Consider the following 20,813-nt stretch of genomic DNA (forward strand, 5'->3'; position numbering starts at 1 on the left):
GCCATTATGAAAATCTTTATATTGCTACTCCTCCTGAATTGACAGTCATATCTTGAAAATGTTATCTACATGTATGCTCATTTTCAAATGGGTGTCTATATCAATATGGGGTTTTCACCAATAGACTTCTTTGATACCTGGTTGAGCCTAAATGAAATTTGTGCTAGCTGTACATCCAATATGGCTGCCTTGATGACTGTCTTAAAATTTAGCATATATGATATGCATGTGGACACAACCGAGGTAATCACTGGAGTTTGGTTGCTTCGATGACTGTTAAATTTACACAGATTAAAAAGTGCATTTGAGGGACCTCTTGTTGTGCCTCATGTTTGTGGAGAATGCCATCCATTTAAATGACCATTTACTATTATAATCCTGGTCATTTAGGTGTTTGGTACTCTTTTTTAAAAAAGAGAATGGATTACCATAATCGGGTACATGTAGACAATTTTACATAAGACTGTGTTACAATCAACTAAAAGACCATGTTGACATTATGATAAAATCTTTAACTGTTTACTTTCTTTATCAGTTTAAGCCTACCTAATGCACAATTGATCTTTGTTGCCCCAGTCAATACATTTCCTTTTTTTTTAAACCATGAAATCCCAGAGAAAATAATGGCAGTCTTGTTGACAGGAAGATATAATAGCTGTCTATTCATCACATGAGACTTGTAATTGTACCTTGTATAAGAGATTGAAAAGTGGTATAAAAGCTGAACCATTATGATGTGTTGTCATGAAATAGAATGTTCTAGAAAACGTGTACAAGTTAGTAAGTACTATGGCATTTCTAATTGAACCTATTAAAAGATCGTGTAAAACCTTTATGCTTAGCACAATTTAAAGTTATGATACATAATTTAAAGAAAAGATGAGAAAACCTTGTCAAGAAAAGTACATGTACCAATATTAAACATTTGATGCTGTTAGCAGATAGCACAGTAGTGCACCTACAACAGTGTTTCCCTTTACCCTCATTTGTGTTTCACAGACCCCCATATTTTTTATTTCACTCCTAGTTTTGATATCAAAGTTTGTTTTTTACTCAGTCTGACCCCCATTTTTGACACTAAAGGGAATTTTGACACCCCCCCCCCCAGTCTTGCACACCTAGCGGATACTTTGGCTGGCAGCCCTACAGTATAACAGGCATGTTGCCTATAGATTGTACAGCAGTGCACCTACAGTATTAGAGGCATGTTGCCTATTGATTGAACCATATGATGTATGCAAATCCATGGTTTGAATGCTCACTGTACATTTTGAGAATGCTAATGCTGAAGTCAAGTGTGTCTGTTTTAATTGCAGGAAACTTCATTATTCATCACCATTTTCTTCCAATCAGTTAATGTTCAGTTAATAAGTTAATTAGTTCTTTTCAAAACTGTGGCTATCTTTCAAATAGCCTGAAGTCTGGAAGTGTTGGAATGGTGCAGAATGAACCTCATTTCTCTAGAAATAACCTTTGTTTGACCAGTTCAGTGAATTAGAACAATGCTTTGGGGTTGTTGGGGGATGGAGAACACAATAATTGCTTAATGATCAGACCTAATACTAAAACAAAGCAGCAGAACTAAGAGTGCTTACTATATCAATAGATGGACTGTTTTTTTTGCCAACTTCCCATTGTATACCGTTCCGGTGGCCTAGAGGTTAGAGCATCTGCCTCAGATGCAGGAGGTTGGGGGTTAGATCCCCTGCCAAGTCATACCAAGGACTTATAAAAATGATACTAACAACTAACTTGCTTGGCACTCAGAATTAAGAAGTTAGTGTTAGGACTGGTTGGCTTGGTGTCAGGATAAGGTGACTGGATGGGACATCATGCTACATGTCTGTAGCATGATGTCCCAATGCTAGACATCACTATAATCTGCCACACTGCAGACATTGTAGCGATATGACTAAAAAATTGTTAAAGCTATGTTAAAAATCCAAATATCACACACACACACAGACACACACACACACACACTTCCCATTGTGCAGTAGAGCTTTGGTTTGGTGTTTTACAGCAATGTAACAAGCATGTTATTTATTCTGTGGCAGTTGAAGTTAAACAGTTTGCCAAAGGTCATGGGATAGTAAAAAGCCTGAACCTGTTTGAATGTAGGATTCAAGCCCATGCCCTTTCATTTGCAAGTCTAACCACTGCAGCTTCTAGTACAGTAGAAATGTTCACACTGCCTTGCATTGTCTTGTCTGGAGCTATTAACAATACATAGCAGGTATCAGATTAAATGAATTATTGAATGATGATTAATAAATTATGTTCACCTGTGTTGAATTGTAATTACAGAAATTTATAATGTGAGATATTCCTTGGAGGGCTTCAAATTTCTGTTTTATTTGGAATATATACAGTATTTATTCATAGAACCCACATCTTGGCTATGACTTTCAACATGTAGCACTTTTTAACACATTGACCCCTACCGAGGAGTTTACGTGGCAGGAGGTAGTGGCCTACTGCCGAGCTCTGTAGCGTCAAGGTCATGTATGATACACTAAAGTGGGTGGTATTATAGAAACGTAGACAGATGTAGCTGTACAATGATACCAAATAATCTGGAATTTCTAGTTGCACTACAAAATACAGAGGGAAAAACCTTATTTTTTGGACCCAATTTTTTTTCACCCAAAATTCGCCCGTGGTCGGAATCCGATTTTGTGTCTGGATTTTAGACTTTTTGGTCTCAGACCTAAGGCAGACCGGTATGAACTGCAAACAGACAGATGAACTGTTGCAAAAAAGTAGAAGAAGATGGGCATTTGGAATAAAGAGTAGTCTTGATACGAAAATAATGGGTTCGTTAAGCAAAAAGAAAGAAAAAACCTTCAACTTTTACCCTTCTGCTCATGTGCGAGCCAAATAGCCAATGAAAAATGATGTTTCTAACAACTAGGCATTAGGTTATTTGAAAATCGCCTGGAAGTTGATGTATTAGGATGTATTCAGAAATAGCTTTCAAAATGTGTTTTCTACTCCAATTTCAGGCAAAAATGACAAAAATCGCCAGGGGTTAATGTGTTAAGAGATATATGTGCTGAATTTTTTGTGATGAAAGTCTTATTGTCAATCCTCCTGAATTGAAGATAATATTGTTTTTCAATGGAAATGGTGCTGATCTGATGTCCAATATGGAAACCACAGTGACATCCTTTAAATATTGTTATCACTGCTCCTCCTACTAACAGCTGCCTCGCTTGGCGCTCAGCATTAAGAGGTTAGTGTTAGGACTGGTCGGCCTGGTGTCAGGATAATGTGACTGGGTGGGATGTCATGCTACATGTCTGCGGCATGATGTCCCAGTGCTAGATATCACATCGTAATGATATGACTAAAAAATTGTTAAAGCTACATTAAAAATCCGAATCTCACACACACACACACACACACACACACACACAGACACACACACACACACACAGCTCCTCCTGAATGGATGGTTATATCAAAATGAGGTTTTCGCTAAACAATTTCTTATGTCTTGTCATTCAGTGATCATCTTGAAAATCTTGTTATCGCCATATCTCCTGAATGACTGGCCATATCAGCATGGACTTTTGGCTAAAAAGACTTCTTATGATGTTTAAATGGAGATGCTGCTGATTTGACTACCAATATGATTGCCATAAATCGCCATCTTGAAGATACTGTTATGACTGTTTTCTTCTAAATGGCTGGTCATATCGACATTGTGCTTTCACTAGAAAACTTGTTATGACATATACCAAGTAGAAATGATGCCAATCTGATATCAGATATAGCCATCATGATAGTCATCTTGAAAATCTTCTTGTTATTCCTCCAAGATGAAAAGTCATCAATATTGGTTATCCGCTAGAAGACATTTGATGATTGCTTATTGTCAATGCAAATGGTGCCAAGTTGACATTCAGTATGTCCACCACAGCAACTAATTTGAAAATCGTGGTATCACTGAAGAATATCAATAATGATTTAAATAAAAGGAAAAACTGGTTCTGTTTTTAATTCCTACAATTCTTTAAATCAGCCAGAGTTTCAGTCCCTTTGAGGAATGGCCAACGTTTATGTTAAATGCTAAAGTTTTGAGTTTTTGGAAAATCATTCTGTCTCTCTTTCTCTCATTGTGACATATATATTTTTTATGTTAAAGGTGTTTTCTAATGTTGTAAAACGCTTAGAGCTTCTAAAGATTAGGTGCTATACAAAGTCCTCATTATTATTATTATTATTATTGTTGATATTATTATTATTATTATTATTATTATTATTATTATTATTAATACATGTATTATATTTACAAGCCTTGAACTGGAGATGAGAGATAGCATTTGATACCATTATTCAGTATCCCAGTTACTTTTGCTCAGCAGTCCAGCAGGCATTGGGTTACCAGAATTTAGAATACAGGAAAGATCTGTAATGGTGATGTCATACAAAAAAAATGTGGATCAGACATGTGGGAAATGTAACAAGAACATAAACTAAAATACAGTAAAGGTTGTTTATTACCTCCTTGATACAATGTTTGCTCAGTTGTAACATTTGAGTTTAAATTTCTTGCCTAAATTCCTAACTATATAAAATATGTATTCAGAAAGCTTTGTTATAACATTGTCATAATGTTTGACTGGTCATAGGATTTGATTATTGTGGTCCACCTGAGAAAATGACATAATTATAACATTTTTGTCACCTTAAGTCAGATATACAGTGCTGGTCATTTAAACAACAAAGGTAACAGAAGCATGATAATTACACATTATTCATAATTAGTAAATTACAAAGGCCTAACAAAAACGCCAGGTAACAATGATATGATAATCATACCTCATTCATAATAATCAGTACGTTAGAATCACAGGTGAAGCCCCGAGTGGCCAAGTGGTCTAAAGCGCTCACCGTTCCGGATCACTGCCATCTCACCTCTGTCTGCGTGGGTTCGAGTCAAAGGCTAGGCTAGCGTGTGTAGGTGGGAAAGCCTGCCAGTAGCTTCTCGTGGGTCAGTGGTACTTCCCTGGGTTTTCCAGAGTTCTTCCTCCACCAGTTATACTGGTCACCATGTATAGCCTATCTTGTGCTGAAAAATGGTGTTAAACCCTAGAACAACAACAACAAGAATCACAGGTTGCTGGTTCAATGTAATCAAAGCAATGAAAGAAATGATTTTGTTTTCTATGTTTTTGAATATATAATTTAGAGCATGTGTGTTTGATTTTGATTTTTAATGTAGCTTTTTAAAAAATTCAGTCATATCACTATAATGGCAGCAGCTTAGTTGCAGACCTTTATCTGACCCTAGTCTACATAGGATGTGTGTGTGATATGGATTTTTCACATAGCTTTAATATTTCAGTCATATGGCTACTATGATGTCTGCAATGTGGCAGTTAATAGTGATGTCTAGCACTTGGGGCATTATGCCACAGACATGTATCATGATGTCCCACCCAGTCACATTATCCTGACACCAGGCTGACCAGTCCTAACACAAACCTCTCAATGCTGAGCACCAAGTGAGGCAGCTGTTAGTACCATTTTTGTAAGTCTTTGGTATGACTCAGCTGGGGTTTGCACCCACGACCTAAATTAAATAATCCAAATTATTGTCATATATCCACCCTCCACATACACTCTTATGCATCTGATGTATGTTAGAATTTCCAAAAATATCATATTAAGTAGGAAATTACTAATTAATTCCAAATTAAACTGTAAATATCCAACTCTGTTTTAAGCATCTTGTATGTACTAAAAGAAATTTCAATTTCCCAACAACTGATCACTAATTTAAATGTTTGAGTTTTAATTGAAATTTGCTATCATTGAATTATATTAGCTTTCCAAATACATAATCCAACTGCTGTAATGATTCATTGTTTCCATTTCTCAGCCTGGACTGTAACCTAACACAATTGTGCCAGTTGCTGCTGAAAATACCATATATAACCATAATCACAGTTGCCCAAAGTTAAGAGTAAATATATATTCTCTATCATAGATATACAATTACCAAATTTATCAAGAGAATTTAGAAAATGAATTATAAATTTATCTACTCTTCTAAAACTTGTATAAATACCAGAAATAACTGTATTTAGCCCTATAATTAATATGTGACTGAAAAATTAATTGACCCTCCAGACAATATCTGTTGTCCACTCCCTGGTCAATATGTTGTTGGCATCCGTTAGTCTCGAGAGATGATGGAACTGAGCCCATGAGAGACGTCCCGGTTGGTGGTTGTGCAGCATCTGCTGTGGCTAAGTAGTCCAATGCGGGAGTGGCAGTCCCTGCTGCACTTGCTGCACTTGAAGATTGTGTCAGGTGTTGGTTGGAGCTGCTTCTTCCTCTGCGATCATCTTTCATCAGCTAGCAAGCGTTGCTTGTCCTCTCTGGCTTTCAGACCAGTGATCAGAGCATGTCGCCAGTTTGATCTGTCTAGAGCGAGCTCTTCCCAGGTGTTGACATCGATATCAAGGGCTTTCATGTCATGCTTACAGACATCCTTGAAGCGGAGATGTGGCCGTCCAATCAACCTTTTGACAGAGGCGAGTTCCGAATAAAGAATGTCTTTGGGGATCCGTCCGTCAACTATCTGATTTACATGGTCCAGCCATCTGATGTGGCGTTGGCGGAGGAGTGTGATCATGCTGGGAATCTTGACATGCTCGAGCACCTCGTTTGTTACTCGATCGCTCCAGGTGATCCCAAGTATGCGTCGGAGGCATCACATGTGGAAGGCGCTCAGTGTTTTCTCATGTGAGGCGTACAGAGTCCAGGTTTCACTGGCATACATGAGAGTGCTTAGCACGCATGCACGGTACACGGTGATCTTAGTGTTCATGGTCAGCATGCTGTTGTTCCACACTCTCTGCGACAACCTGGAGAGAGTTGTTGATGCGTTTCTGATCTGCTTGTTGAGCTCAGCATCGAGCGAGAGGTTGTTGGTGATGGTAGAGCCGAGGTACATGAACTGACTCACCACCTCAAGTTCGTAGTTGTTGATGATGATGCTTGGGGGGGTCCGCGTCCTGAACCATCACGTTTGTTTTCTTTAGGCTTATGGTTAACCCAAACTCATCACATGCTTTAGCAAAGCGGGCCATCAGGCGCTGAAGCTCTGCTTCTGTGTGGGTGGCTAGAGCAGCATCGTCTGCGAAGAGCATGTCCCTGATGGTTACTTCATGCACTTTGCTCTTTGCCTTCAGTCGTGCCAGGTTGAACAGTCTGCTGTCTGATCGTGTGTGCAGGTAAATCCCTTCTGTGGATGCCCCAAAGGCGTGCTTTAGCAGGACTGCGAAGAAGATGCTGAAGAGCGTGGGGGCAAGGACACAGCCCTGTTTTACTCCACTTTGGATGTCAAAGGGGTCGGATGTTGAGCCATCATACTGCACTGTGCCTTTCATGTCATCGTGGAAGGACTGGATCATGCTTAGCAGCTTTGGAGGGCAACCAATTTTCGCCAGGATTGTGAAGAGTCCGTCTCTGCTGACCAGATTGAATGCCTTGGTGAGGTCTATAAAGGCCAGGAAGAGGGGTCTGTGTTGTTCACTGCATTTTTCCTACAGTTGCCTGACAGAGAAGATCATGTTGATTGTGGACCTCTCTGCGCAGAACCCGCACTGCGACTCTGGGTAAACTCTGTCAGCAAGCGTCTGCAGTCTGTTCAGGATGACGCGTGCGAAAACTTTAACCACGATGCTGAGAAGTGATATGCCCCTGTAGTTGTTGCAGTCGCTTCTGTTGCCCTTGTTCTTGTACAGGGTTATGATGTTAGCATCTCTCATGTCCTGAGGCACTGCACCCTCGTCCCAGCACTGGCAGAGGAGGTCGTGCAGGTGTGTGAGCAGCACGCTACATCCACACATGATGGTCAATAATGGTACCAATAAAAACTAAAGATAACAGGTGATTGTTGAACATTTCTGTGGTTGATCATGATATTGCGAATAGAGTTTCTGATGTTGATATGCACACCAGAAGCTAATAATTGTGCAGAATTGCGAGGTTCTAAATACAAAATATGCCTCCCCCTTGTCCTCAGTAATTGCATTAGACCTTCCCATTCTCCTCAATGAATCTGTAATTGCATTACTGCCATTAGACCTCATCAAGATCATTCTCATTCTGGCAGCCTGTTAGACTGGTTTACAATTTTACAGCCAGACTGGCAAGTTGTTGATGATTACCCATATCATTATCATCTAAACATTATCAGTCTAGGATTGATTTATAGGAATACACATAAGCTAAACATAATACACATGCAAAACTTTGGTTCACACATGTATATCTTTGCAGTCTTATTGTTTGGATGGATGCAGGGGGTTATTAATTGATCTGTTTAACAGAATTGTCAGTCATATTAGATTTCTTCCAAATGGGTTATTGATCAAATTTCGTTGATTTCCATGAAGATAACTGATCAATCTGATACAGAGGAGTAACAATAATGCATGAGCCTCAATGCAAATTTGAAGAAAGTTGAGACTTAATTCAGACATATTTTTTTGAAGGTACAAGTATATATTTCTGTCCATGTAGATTTTATCTCATCGTTTCAATGAAAAAAAACTTCATTCTTGCATGTTTCATGCATTTACTTGAATATTGCAAGAAAATTAACCGTAAAGGATATATGTGATGCTCAGTGTATGCTATAGATGCATTCCTGAGGTTTTGGCATAAATCAAAAGTATGGTACATGTACATGAACGAGCTGCGTGCAAGTCAAAGCACATGCTGCCATCAGTGACATAACAATGAGCACAATAGTGCATGTTGTTAGTTTCTCATTATAAATGGCATTAAAATGAATGTGTAAATCAAATTGGCATAAATCGAGTGGTGCATGTGCATCCCCCCCCCCCCACAGAGTCATTTTGGAGAAGAAGTAATAATTGTCCCCATACTGTGTACAGAAAATGTAGAGTTCTCCTTTTGATTGTTTTTCAGCGTGAATCATTCTAGACCAGTCTGATCTTTTGGAATCAAATTTAATCTTAAATATCTGCTAAAATAGAAGATAAAGCTGAGTCATTTTTAAAAATTTGTTTCCTGTTATAATTTCTAAATACAGATGGTACTTTTTTGTTTGTGCCAGTGTATCTAATATTTTAATTTTCATATTAAGATGGTGAATTGAAAGACACAGCATTTGAAACAAATAAGACCCCATCCTAAATTCACAAACAAGTACCAGCAAAAGTATTAGTTTCCATAGTTTCCAGTGAAACCTTAAAAACTGATACAAATTATACTTATACACAGACCCTGATCTGCCATCACATATTGTGCTGGCAGGTCTGGGTTTATGCAGTTTGTTTGGAGTAATCATGTATTAAATGAAAACACAAGCATATACCATATATACTCACTTATAAGTTTTGTCCAGCTGCAAACTACACAGACCCAGATGTACTAGTGCATAATTTGGCAGCAGATCTGGGTCTCTGCAGTTTGTTAGGAGTAATCAGTAGAACACATATTATATACCATGATCTGCTGGCACATTATATGATGGCAGATCTGGGTCTATGCAGTTTGTCAGGAGTAATCAGTAGAACACATATTATATACCATGATCTGCTGGCACATTATATGATGGCAGATCTGGGTCTATGCAGTTTGTTAGGAGTAATCAGTAGAACACATATACCATGATCTGCTGGCACATTATATGATGGCAGATCAGCATCTGTATTTTTTGCAGCTGGACTTGACTTTATAAGAGAGCAAAGATGGTATCTATGGAAGTAATAACTTCTAGGAGGCTAAGTGGTCAAAAGCACTCGCCTTTACCAGTCACTGCTGTCTCACATCTCTGTGTTTGAGTCTTGGGCATAGCCAGTATGAGTATGTGCAAAAGCTTGCCAGTAGCTTTCTGTGGGTGGGTGGTTAATGGGGTTTTGCTTTGTTCCTCCTGCACCAGATATACTGGCCATCATGTATGGAGTATCTTGTGCTGAAAAATGGCATTAAACCCCAAAATAAAAATAAATGAATTAGTCACTTTATCATTTCTAATAGAGAATTATTCAGATTTTCCAAAAAATGTGAAGAATTGGTTCATCATAGTCTGTTTTAGATATCTGGACATTGGTATCACACTCCAACATGTGTCCAAAACCCTATGGAAAAGGTTCTCTTAATCATCATATTTAAATTTACTGATGCATAAAGTAGGTAATAAAACAGTATAATGGCTGCAACATAATCAGGTCACTGGGTCATGTTGATTTTGTAATACAGTACTGATCAATTGATGGCTTGGAAGCAAGTAGTATTTCATACTTTCCCCAATCAGTTGCCATACAGTTCTGCAATATTAATTTGATTTTATTTTTAATGTCAGTCTCTTTGCACAAGGATAAGAATGAATCACACATTCTCTCAGGTCCATATTATTATTTAATTGTGCAAACAATTTTCTATCAATGTTGATTGGTTGATAATGGATTTGATGGCACACCAGCAGCACTGTAAGGGTATATATAGCCATTCTATCATTTTTATGACTTGAATAGCTATATAGATGTTTCCATTTTTGCTGTTGTTAAAAACAGTTTTGAGATGGCCCCTACATACCTGACAGCAATTACTGCTTCTGCTGCTGTTATGCACAGCACTTCTTACTTGATAGTTTATTTGACCTCTCAGTGAAATAGGTCGTATTTGCTTGAAGTCACAAGTGCCATGCCCTTCATTATGATTTTGAGACCATGAAACTGTAACTAGTTTATGTATACAAGTGATTTTAAGTGGAATTGGAAAAAAAGTGTTTTTTAATCCTATGATTCACTGTCATAACTGGATTATATGAACTATTGGAAGGGATAGGCTTACAGTTGCCTTCATCATATAAATGAGGGAGTACATAGAAAGAAAAAAATTCACAATCATTTGAATCATTTCTAAACTTTGGTCAGGGATTCAGAGTGTAAGTATGACTTACTTTCTTTTGTCATTTTACATCATGCTCACCAATAAGGTAGACGAGCTATAATAGAAACAACTCTCTACAGTATTGGACCTATTAATTCAGTCTGTTTCTATTGGGCTTTCATGTTAAGATGCTGTAAGCTGGGGTTAAAGAGGGGTTTTTCAGATTTTGCTCATGTGATGTAATGTAGTCTAAAGATTGAATACACTGACAATAAGTATATGCAGTTTTATGACCAGAGCATTGAGCATTGCAAGAGTGGGCGAGAAGTACATGGGGTTTATCTGTTTTTTTAATTAAATTTTGTATTAGTTTTCTCCTCGAGAAATTTTATTAGCATGCAAGTCACATGACAGCAGGAATTGAAGAGGAAAATATATGATTAAAAGTGTATAAAATTGTAAATGTGCATTTGACAGGCATTTATAAAGAACTTAAAAAGAAATGTGGTTTTGAGCCTTCAAGCTTAAAGGTGATGGTTGTTCAAAAATACCTGTTGTACATGCATGTCGTACATGCTTTTGGAATGATATATTTCGTGTCTGTTTTTCTATAGTGCTTTAATTGAGACAGATTCCTGAACAAATTACACATTCAACAGGTTTAGAATTTTGTGTGTGGGTACTATATATATATATATATATATATAGTTTGTAGCATTGGGCTTGTAATCTGAGGGTCACTTGTTCAATGACCACCCAGGCCATTCCAAAATAGTTGCTTTAGTGCATCATTGCAAAAAATAAATTGGTATCCATTTTCTTGGTTTAAAAACCAATAATGTGTTCATAGTGCAGTTTAAAATTGTTAAGTGAACTAGGGCCAGATTGTTATGCCAATAGGATTTGTATGCCAGTAGGATTTGTATGCCAGTAGGATTTGTATGCCAATAGGATAGCCAATAATTATTCTTAACTGTATCAGTTCAATATTAAGTTATAAAGTTCAGACACTCTCAATTTATTATCAAAAATGGTATTCAGTAAATGGTATAGATCAATAAAACAGGTTTTTTTTCTGCATAAATCAGTCAATCACTATAAGAAGTAAAGGAAATCAATTATGTAGCACTACTTGCCCTAGTCTTAGTTCAGCATCTGTCAACACAAATAATGGTACAGCTAACATGTTCCTATATATTCCTGGTAAATTGAACAGTGCATTGTATAATGGCTTATGTTGGGCAAAAACAACAATTTTCAGGTAAACATGCTTGAATAGAATTAAATGTTCATTGTCAGAATATATATGTTTATATTAATGTATACTGTAATGAAAGTTGTCTATCATGATATATCATAATGGAAGTAAACTGAATATGTCTAACCCCTCAACCAACCAGTCTTATTTGGAACAAATTAAATGTTTACCTATGTTCAAAACCCAACAGTAAACAGTAAAGACCCTGATCTATCATTGTATAATTTGCCTGCACATGACAGTCTATACTGCTTATATCCCTACCATAAGAGGATAGACCCTGATCTATCATTGTATGATTTGCCTGCACATGACAGTCTGTACTGCTTATATCCATGTCATAAGAGGATAGACCCTGATCTATCATTGTATGATTTGCCTGCACATGACAGTCTATACTGCTTATATCCCTGCCATAAGAGGATGGTGCAATGAAGATATCTATCAATTTTAGCTGAAAATGTCAAAGGTCAGTGTGTGTCACTTTAAAAAAAAAAAGGGGGTTTTGCACAGAAACTTGTATTCAATAAAGTTCCATGACCAAACCTTGTGGATGACTTTTGCATGGGTAACAAAGAAACTGATTAATTTGGAAGTCTAAAGGTCAAAGATCAAGGTTAGTGTAATAAGAAAATAATGATTTCTGTACAGTAAAGTTTTGTTTAATACTGCATAACTTGACCAAAGATCAATGTTATTGAGACCTGCTGGTCATTAGTCCCCAGAATCAGTCATATCTCACTTGTTTTGCAGGGAGGAATATTACACAAGGATGTTCATGAGACACTTTGTCATCATTTGAGAGTTTAATGTTTTTTTTTTTTAGTGAGTTTATTGTGACATAGACTGTCAGTTGCTGACTGTCATAGCAAATAACACCTGAAGGCAATAAACTACAAAAAACAACATTAATCTCATTTAATTGCAAGTCTTTATAATTTTATTTATTCTTTTATTTTTATTTTCGTTTTTTAAAGATATTTCCTATCTGTTTTAGAGCCATATGTAAGCATATGAATCCTTGTTGAGGGCTTCTGCTTAGTAGCCATTTATAAAATGGGACAGTGTCCAGTAATGTAATACTGTAGCTATGTCAGTATCAAACAAGTAATTCCACCAATGGTAGCCAATCTGAGGTTCTGAACATTCCATAACATGGTCTTAACATGTTATCTAAATTGTCACGTGTTCTGAGTAGAAGTTTAGTATTCAAAGGGTGTATTATTTTGTTGGACATATAGATGTTTCTTGGATTTGATGCTTTCGTGAGTTCATTGTGACTTGGCCAATTCATATTGTCCAGGATCGTGAGAAAGCAATTTTCATTTCTTTAAATCTATGTTTGTGTTCACGGACAGGTTAGGCTACCTACATGGACTACTTATAAATGAAATTGAGACTATCGCTAATGGTTATAGTGATGGGGGATCCAATAGTCAAACAATAAAAGACACTGACCCTGACAGTTATGATGAGGAAGGCACGGGATATATCTCCCACCCTCACTCCTGCATCGTAACTATCGTCAGCATCTTATAATGTGGGACATTGGGTCCAACTGTTAATGTGTTAGTGTTTGAGCCCCTCTCCTCCAAATCCCTACGTCAACTTACCTTTTTTTTAAAATTCATTTGTAAAGAGTCTTGATGAAATTGTTATCATCTCAATAATTTTGCCATACTATCTGTTCATGTCAGTGTGACACATAACCATTAAGATATATATGCTTGGCTCACAATAAATTGCTGACTATGAGGGATGGGATATGCTCTGTTGGGGGCATGAATTGAATTTTAACTAGAGTCCATTTGATAACAGTCCAATAAATATATCAGTGTAAGGTCATGAAGCAGTAAATGACAAGAGCTTAGACAAACCAGAGCAAAATTTAGGAAAACTTTGAAACATGTGAAACAAGTGTCATAAAATGATATTCCCAGAATAGTTATTAATAAAGGAAGTCTGGAGAGGATTATTCTAACTTTGATGGGAGTGATAAAATTTAGAGATAGTACTCCTGATTGGCATAGTTATACAAGGGGGTATGTTTCCCAGATGAAATTCAAGGATTTAAAGTAATCTCTCATGATATTAGTCAGTCCAAGTTTTTCTGCCAAAAGCGAAAACTGGTTCTTAGATCATCAGAAAGTACTCGTTATATAAATTGTCCAAGGAACAAGGGGGTCTGGAAATTTGAGAGACCCCAACCAGAGAAGAGACAGGGAATTCTCTGATGATAAGTGAGTGAAGGCTTGAGAAGGCACAAAGAAAAGATTTGCTCCATACTGCATTGCACAGTGGGAAAAGATCAGTCTACAGCCGAGATTGTTGGTAACCTGAAGAGGCTTCTAAGAGAGAGAGAGAAGGAAAAGAAATATGGTAGCGCTGACCTAACACAGCATTGATACGGAAAATACAGAAAGCACCAGGTTATGCTGACGTTCCAGAAACTTGAGTTTGATCTATCATTGATTATATTATGATCATTAGGATCGTCAGGTACCCGTTTGACTTTTTAAAAAAATTTGACATCTCAAATGGACAGTGCAATATAGGCATATAATGAAAAGCAAGAAAGGTGACCAAAATGCATTTTGTGTTGCTTTCAATTCTGACTTTAATGCAAGAAATCCTCTCACATTGTTATTTGATGAAATGGCTGGGTCACTGCCAAAACACCCACTTTACAAACCCAGCCTCCTACTTTATATGACCAACAGTCCCACTTTCATTACCATGAAAGTTGGCATGTCTGCAGACTTTGAGTAAATATGCTCAACTGTCTTTCCATGTGTATTGAATTCCTCTCAAACTATTATACATGCGCTGAGAAACATGCCGAGTATCTCTTAGTCTCTCTCACTAGGAATGTACATTAGTGTTGTGGAAATGGACATTAGCATTATATATTTATCCTTGCTAATTGTTGCCCTGGGCTCAGTGTTTTTCAGACACCTGTCTTGCATGTTAAGTATATTTTTAAGATGCATTTGCTAGATTGGCACACAGGCCACAGATGAATGTTTTGACTTTTCTTTCACATTTTTTTCATTTGTAATTTGTTATCATATAGCAGCCTTTTACCTTGTCTGCATCAAGTTTTCTTGACTACTGGGAATCTCAGGGAGCCACTATGGCAGCTTAGTTTGTATGAGTGATGGACTTGTAATCCAAGTGTTGTGGGTTTGATACCTGTTCAGACCAGGCTCATCATGTTTTTGGGAAAGGCACTTTGCTCCCATTTCCTTGGCATGATATGGCCAATGTTATAAAAAGCTATTAAAAGCACCAGAAATAAATCCAACAAATTGCACAAATGAATCTTAACAAAACAACCCCTCCCCTGTCCAAAATAGCAGTCAAAAGTTGTATTTTCTATTTTTATATGTCAACGTTGGCGAATGTTTTTGGGGAAAATATGCACATTTAATAGACCTTGCACATCACTTCAGAACAGATGTAATTGATAATTTTGACATAACATCATCTCAGGCATTCAGCCAATCTGACTCTTATGAGTAGGTGATTGACTCAGTTTTTATTCTTTTATTCTTTGATATAGAAGAAAACCCATCTAGCCTGCTACTTTTGTTTTAAAATTAATATTTATAACCAGTAACATGTTGAAATGTATTCCCAAGATATTCCAAGATTGATTTTGACAAACTTTGTGATGACAAAATTAATCACTTGTAAGGCAAGATGAGGATAAGACCAGAGTAAACCAAATGTTTTCACCTACTGGAAATGGGCATCAAAGCCTATGTGGAAATCAATATTCTGTACCTGCTATGTATTGGATGATTCTAAGACCATCAGTTCAAAGGTCAAAGTCACAAGTACCATATGTATTCACTTATAAGTCTAGTCCAAAAGCAAACTGCACAGACCCAGATCAGCTGCTTCATAATGCACAGGCATATCTGGTTCTGTGCAGTTTATTGGGAGTAGTCAGTAGAACAAACAACATAGACCATGATCTGCAGGTGCATTATACTATGGTAGAGCAAGGTCTTTTTGGTCGCAGTTTGAATGGACTTATAAGCAAGTACATATGGCACCTTTAGACAGACACCTGACAAGAATTATATTCCACTTTCTAGCTGGATGTTGATAGTTTTCACCACTAATTGCAAGGCCACTAGAAAGGTCATTTGGTAACTCATTATCAGGGTTATTTAAAGGTCAATGTTGTTTAAGCCAGAACTAAGTCTAACCAAGATTCAGGCTAAAATTGATTATGTCTCATCACTTTGATATCTTACACCATGAATACAAAATCTTAACTATTTCAGAATTTTGGAGCATCTAAGCCTCTTTTCAGTTTCTCACAAAACTATTAAAAAAATTCCTGGTGATATTTTGAATCAGAAGAACTTAGCTTGCGATTGTCTTCATAATAATTTCCATGTTTCAGTAAGCCTGTTGATGGAATGTGCCAAGGATTATTTTAAGTCATTCTCATGTGCACAATTTTTATAATGTATGATACAAATGAATGCAAAGACAGTTTCTTTGTACTTGAATCAGTGTGCATGAGTGACCTCATACAAATCATATCTCACTGAATTTCTTCAAAATATCAGATTTTGTCAAATTGCAATGCAGTTTCATTCACTGAAAGTATCATGGGTGTGCAGTCTTGGCTTGTTGGGTATGCTCTGCCAAAACCTGGCCTTTCTCTGGCACAAATATTCAGAAGGTCTGTAATTCGGATGAGAAGAAAGAAACTTGGGAAATTGCTGAATTTAATAACACTAAGAAAATAGATTTGTGTGGAAGCCAGCATTTTGAGGGCAAAGCATTTTTTTTCTTCAGGATGCAATAATGTCTCAGTTTTGTACAGGAAGAGGAGTTGATTTATACTTGGAGTTTATTACTGGTTTTGAACTTAACCTATGTCAGCCTTGGAGAAATGGTAAAACATGTACTGTATGAACTTCACAGTAAGGAAAACAGGCACACAAATCGTAATCTACATTAACCATCTAGAACAGGGAAGCTGTCATTGACCTGAATACAGGTAGTTTTTGTCCACCTCTCCAAGGCAAATTACAAACCCTGGCTTAGATTAATTTTCCTATCTGGTTTACTATGGTTTGAAATGGTTATAGATTTTGACCTAGATTTCAGTGTGTTAAACAATGCCCACAGCTTTAGGGGACTGCCTGCCATGTATAATCAGATTCATAATGTATGGACCAATTTATTGTATATGGTTAGGTAAAATAAGTTACTTGTTTACCATAACCTGAACCAACTCTTCTTGCATCACAGCAACACCCATTTTTCTGACATTACATTTTTGGGAGAATAGTTCCAAGTGGTTCAGTTTGGTAGTTGGAATACTGAAAAATACATATAGTAAACAACATTTTTAAAGAAAAAGCCCATGAACCACATCAAGCCTGTTAAAGGAAATACTAATGTTTATTAAGTGGCCTAATTTTAAAGATGGTGAACTCCAGTCACTTTTATTGGGCTATATGAAATCATTCTCCAGCAAATATTGAATTTCTTTTTTTCAAGTTTTCCTGTGTAGAGGGTTCATCCTGTGTGGAATTTACAATTTCAGCGTCACGGAAAATTTTGTTTGTTTTTGTAGGAACATCTGGAAATAAGTGCTCATATTCAAATAATAACTGTTTAAGTTCATTTCTTTCTTGCTTTTCCAAATGTAAAAGTTTCTGGTCCAGATCTTTCATAATTTCTGAATTCCGAAGATTTGTCACTCCAATATCAATATAATCCGTGATATTCCTCACTTAAATCTTCATTGAGTGGGACAGGTACAACTAAATTAAGTTCATGTTTAACTTGACAATCTCTTTCAATATACTGGTACTCCTATAATATATTTAGATCCCAGGAGGACTAATGTTATAATTTAACCCATTCATTTTCTTCTTAACTTTGTAAGGGCCGTAATATCTAAACTGAAGAAAATTTTGAAGAATGAGCAGGAGAGACAGAATTCTATTACCAGACTCAAAAAAGTCCCTCAATTGTAGTTCCATCAAACCATAATTTCACGTTTTACTTGAATTGCTGAATGCCAAATTCAAGCATAATTAGCTGAAAGTTCCAGACCTAAAATTTGACCCTTGACCTGATTGGACAGATTTGAGAAGGTCAAATTGAGTAAAAAAAACTTTATCAAAGATTTTACTATGGTTTTAGACTTAATATTCCTCAAAGGGTTGTCTCTGGAAACCTTGTTGATGCACACATGATGGTCAACAGGTATTGGTTACCTGACTTGCTCTTTGGTAAGGGACCAGCACAATCTGCTTTTTGGCCAATAAAAGTGAGTCAAGATCTTGTGATAAGTTTTATTATCCCCTAAATGACCAGCCAAAGGATTTTCATGGGCCAAACTAAGTATTTCCTGTCTGTAAGGTTTAGGAACTACAATTTGATAGCTGACCACTTATCACCAGCAGGTACCTCAGGAGGTCTCCATTTTCTCATAAGAATTCCATTTTTAATGAAATAACAGACAGGAACTTCAGTGGCTTCATTTTCACTAATGGCCCTTTGAAACAAACAGGAGATCTCAGGATTTTTTCCTGTTTGACGACAAGTGATTGTCGTTTGTCATCCTGATTAGAATAAAGAGAATGAGTAGTTAGAAGAGGATCACTGTGATCAATACCCTTTGATCAATCCAAACATGGAGTGAAAGTGACCTAATCAAAAGCCTGACCAATACATGTGTCAGCTAAAGGAATACTTTCCTTATCAACATCTTTCTCAAGAGCTTTCTTTGCCATAGCTCTGGTAACTGCACAAGCTGGGAATAAATCAGGGGATTCTTTTTCAATTGGATCAACTTTCTGATCCAAGCAAGGCTTGTCAGTTACAAGTGGATTAACCACAACCTTGTCTCCAGCTAGGTCATTGCCTAGTAATAAATGAAAACCCTCATGGAGTAAAACAGACACTGTTCTGACTGTCACTGGTCCTGAGAATAAGTTTGATGACAAATTTACACAATGGAGAGGAACAATAACAAAGCAGCACCCTACTCCCTGAATAAGAACACTCTCGTTAGAAGAAGACTTCTCAGAAAAAGGCAAAGTACCTGACAATAAAAGTCTCTGAGAAGATCCTGTGTCCCTTAAAATTTTAATATGGACAGGATTTGCCGAATCATCCAAGAGTGATATAGAACCCTTCTATATGAATGGTTCATAATTCTCCATAATAAAATTAGAATGGGGTTTATTAGACCCAACAAATGTATTGCTTTCAATACATGACCGTGACCTTGACCTCTTAGAAATAAGAGCATTTGGAATAGGTCTGTCTTGATTGTAATGCTTATTTTTCAATTTGTAACAATCAGAAATAACGTGTCCTTTCTTCTTGCAATACGTACACATAGGAAGAGACAAGGATTTTAGTCAAGCTTATCAGAAGCTTGATTCTTAAAAGTTGTGCCAGTTTGAGATTTAGAAGGGCTTGTTTTAGGCTGAAATACTTTTCTGCTGGAAGACAGTTGAGTGGAAGACTTGCCTACAAAAAAATTTTATGAACCAGAGAATTTTCATCAGCAGTACGAACAGCATTTACCAATGTTTTGATCTTATGCTCATCCAGATGAGTCTTAATGTCACTATGGAAACAGTTCTTAAACTCTTCAACCAATATGAGTTGTCTGAGACTTTCGTAATCTTTATTAACCTTTCTAGAAGAGAACCACCTATGAAACTGTCATGCTTTTTCCCATGTAGATTCAACATAGGTCTGGTCAGCATTTTTTTTTATAGTTTCTGAATTTTTGCCCATAAGCCTCAGGGACTAACTCATAATCCATCAAGATATAGTCCGTAACTACATCATTGTTACACTCTCTTCTAGTGACAGTGAAATGTAAATATCACGAGCTCTACCAATGAGTACATATTGCAATAATAGAGTCCAGTACTCTCTTGGCCAGTTCAAACTCTCAGCAATTTTTTCAAAATAAGGAAAATATTTGTATACTTTTTCTTCCAGAAAAGGGGGGCCCTGAGTGGCCGAGTGGTCTAAAGCGCTCACCGTTATGGATCACTGCCATCTCACCTCTGTCTGCGTGAGTTCGAGTCTCAGGCTCGGCTAACGTGGGTATGTGAGAAAGCCTGCCAGTAGCTTCTCATGGGTCAGTGGTTCTTCCCTGGGTTTTCCAGGGTTCTTCCTCCACCAATTATACTGGCCGCCATGTTTAGCCTATCTTGTGCTGAAAAATGGCATTAAACCATACAACAACAACAACCTCCAGAAAAGGAGGTACTAACTTGATATTTCTTAAAACATCAAAAGATGGGGAGAGTGTTTTCCCTTTGCCAAATCTAATTCTTTCAAATGAATTTGAAATTCTCTTTCATCCTTCTCTGATTGCAAATGCGTTTGCCTTTCTCTCTCCTCACTCTTTTTTTGCAACTGCAATCAATCTTATTTCCATCTCTTCTTCCATTTGCGTCTTTTCTATCCGAAACTGAACCTGTCTTATCTCTAATTCCAACTTTGTTAGCTGTACTTCCATTTTCAAAATGTCCAACCACTCCTGGGTAACATTTTTAAAAAATCTCTACTTTTGATGATATTGTGAAAAAGCCCATTTATTTCACTAAAAGATTTCAAAATTGTAAAAAAAAATACTTGGGATTTTTAAAAGACTTCGAAACCA

General features: G+C 36.9%; 1 protein-coding gene across 3 annotated transcripts in view; it reads left to right on the plus strand.

Annotated features, from left to right (window-relative positions):
• The window catches only part of LOC149805587 (uncharacterized), a 228,397-nt gene that overhangs the window by 33,395 nt on the left and 174,189 nt on the right, over positions 1 to 20,813 (plus strand). The window contains exon 1 of one of the 3 annotated variants that reach the window (XM_089950223.1): positions 10,664 to 10,939. The exons of the other annotated variants lie outside the window; for them this stretch is intronic. The gene's annotated coding sequence lies outside the window, so the exon portion shown is untranslated. Of the gene's footprint in view, positions 1 to 10,663; positions 10,940 to 20,813 lie in introns of those variants that run through there. 3 annotated transcript variants of the gene reach the window in all.

Source organism: Sinohyriopsis cumingii, chromosome 2, assembly GCF_028554795.1.
Source record: "Sinohyriopsis cumingii isolate HCF-2022 chromosome 2, ASM2855479v2, whole genome shotgun sequence".
NCBI lineage: Eukaryota > Metazoa > Mollusca > Bivalvia > Unionida > Unionidae > Sinohyriopsis > Sinohyriopsis cumingii.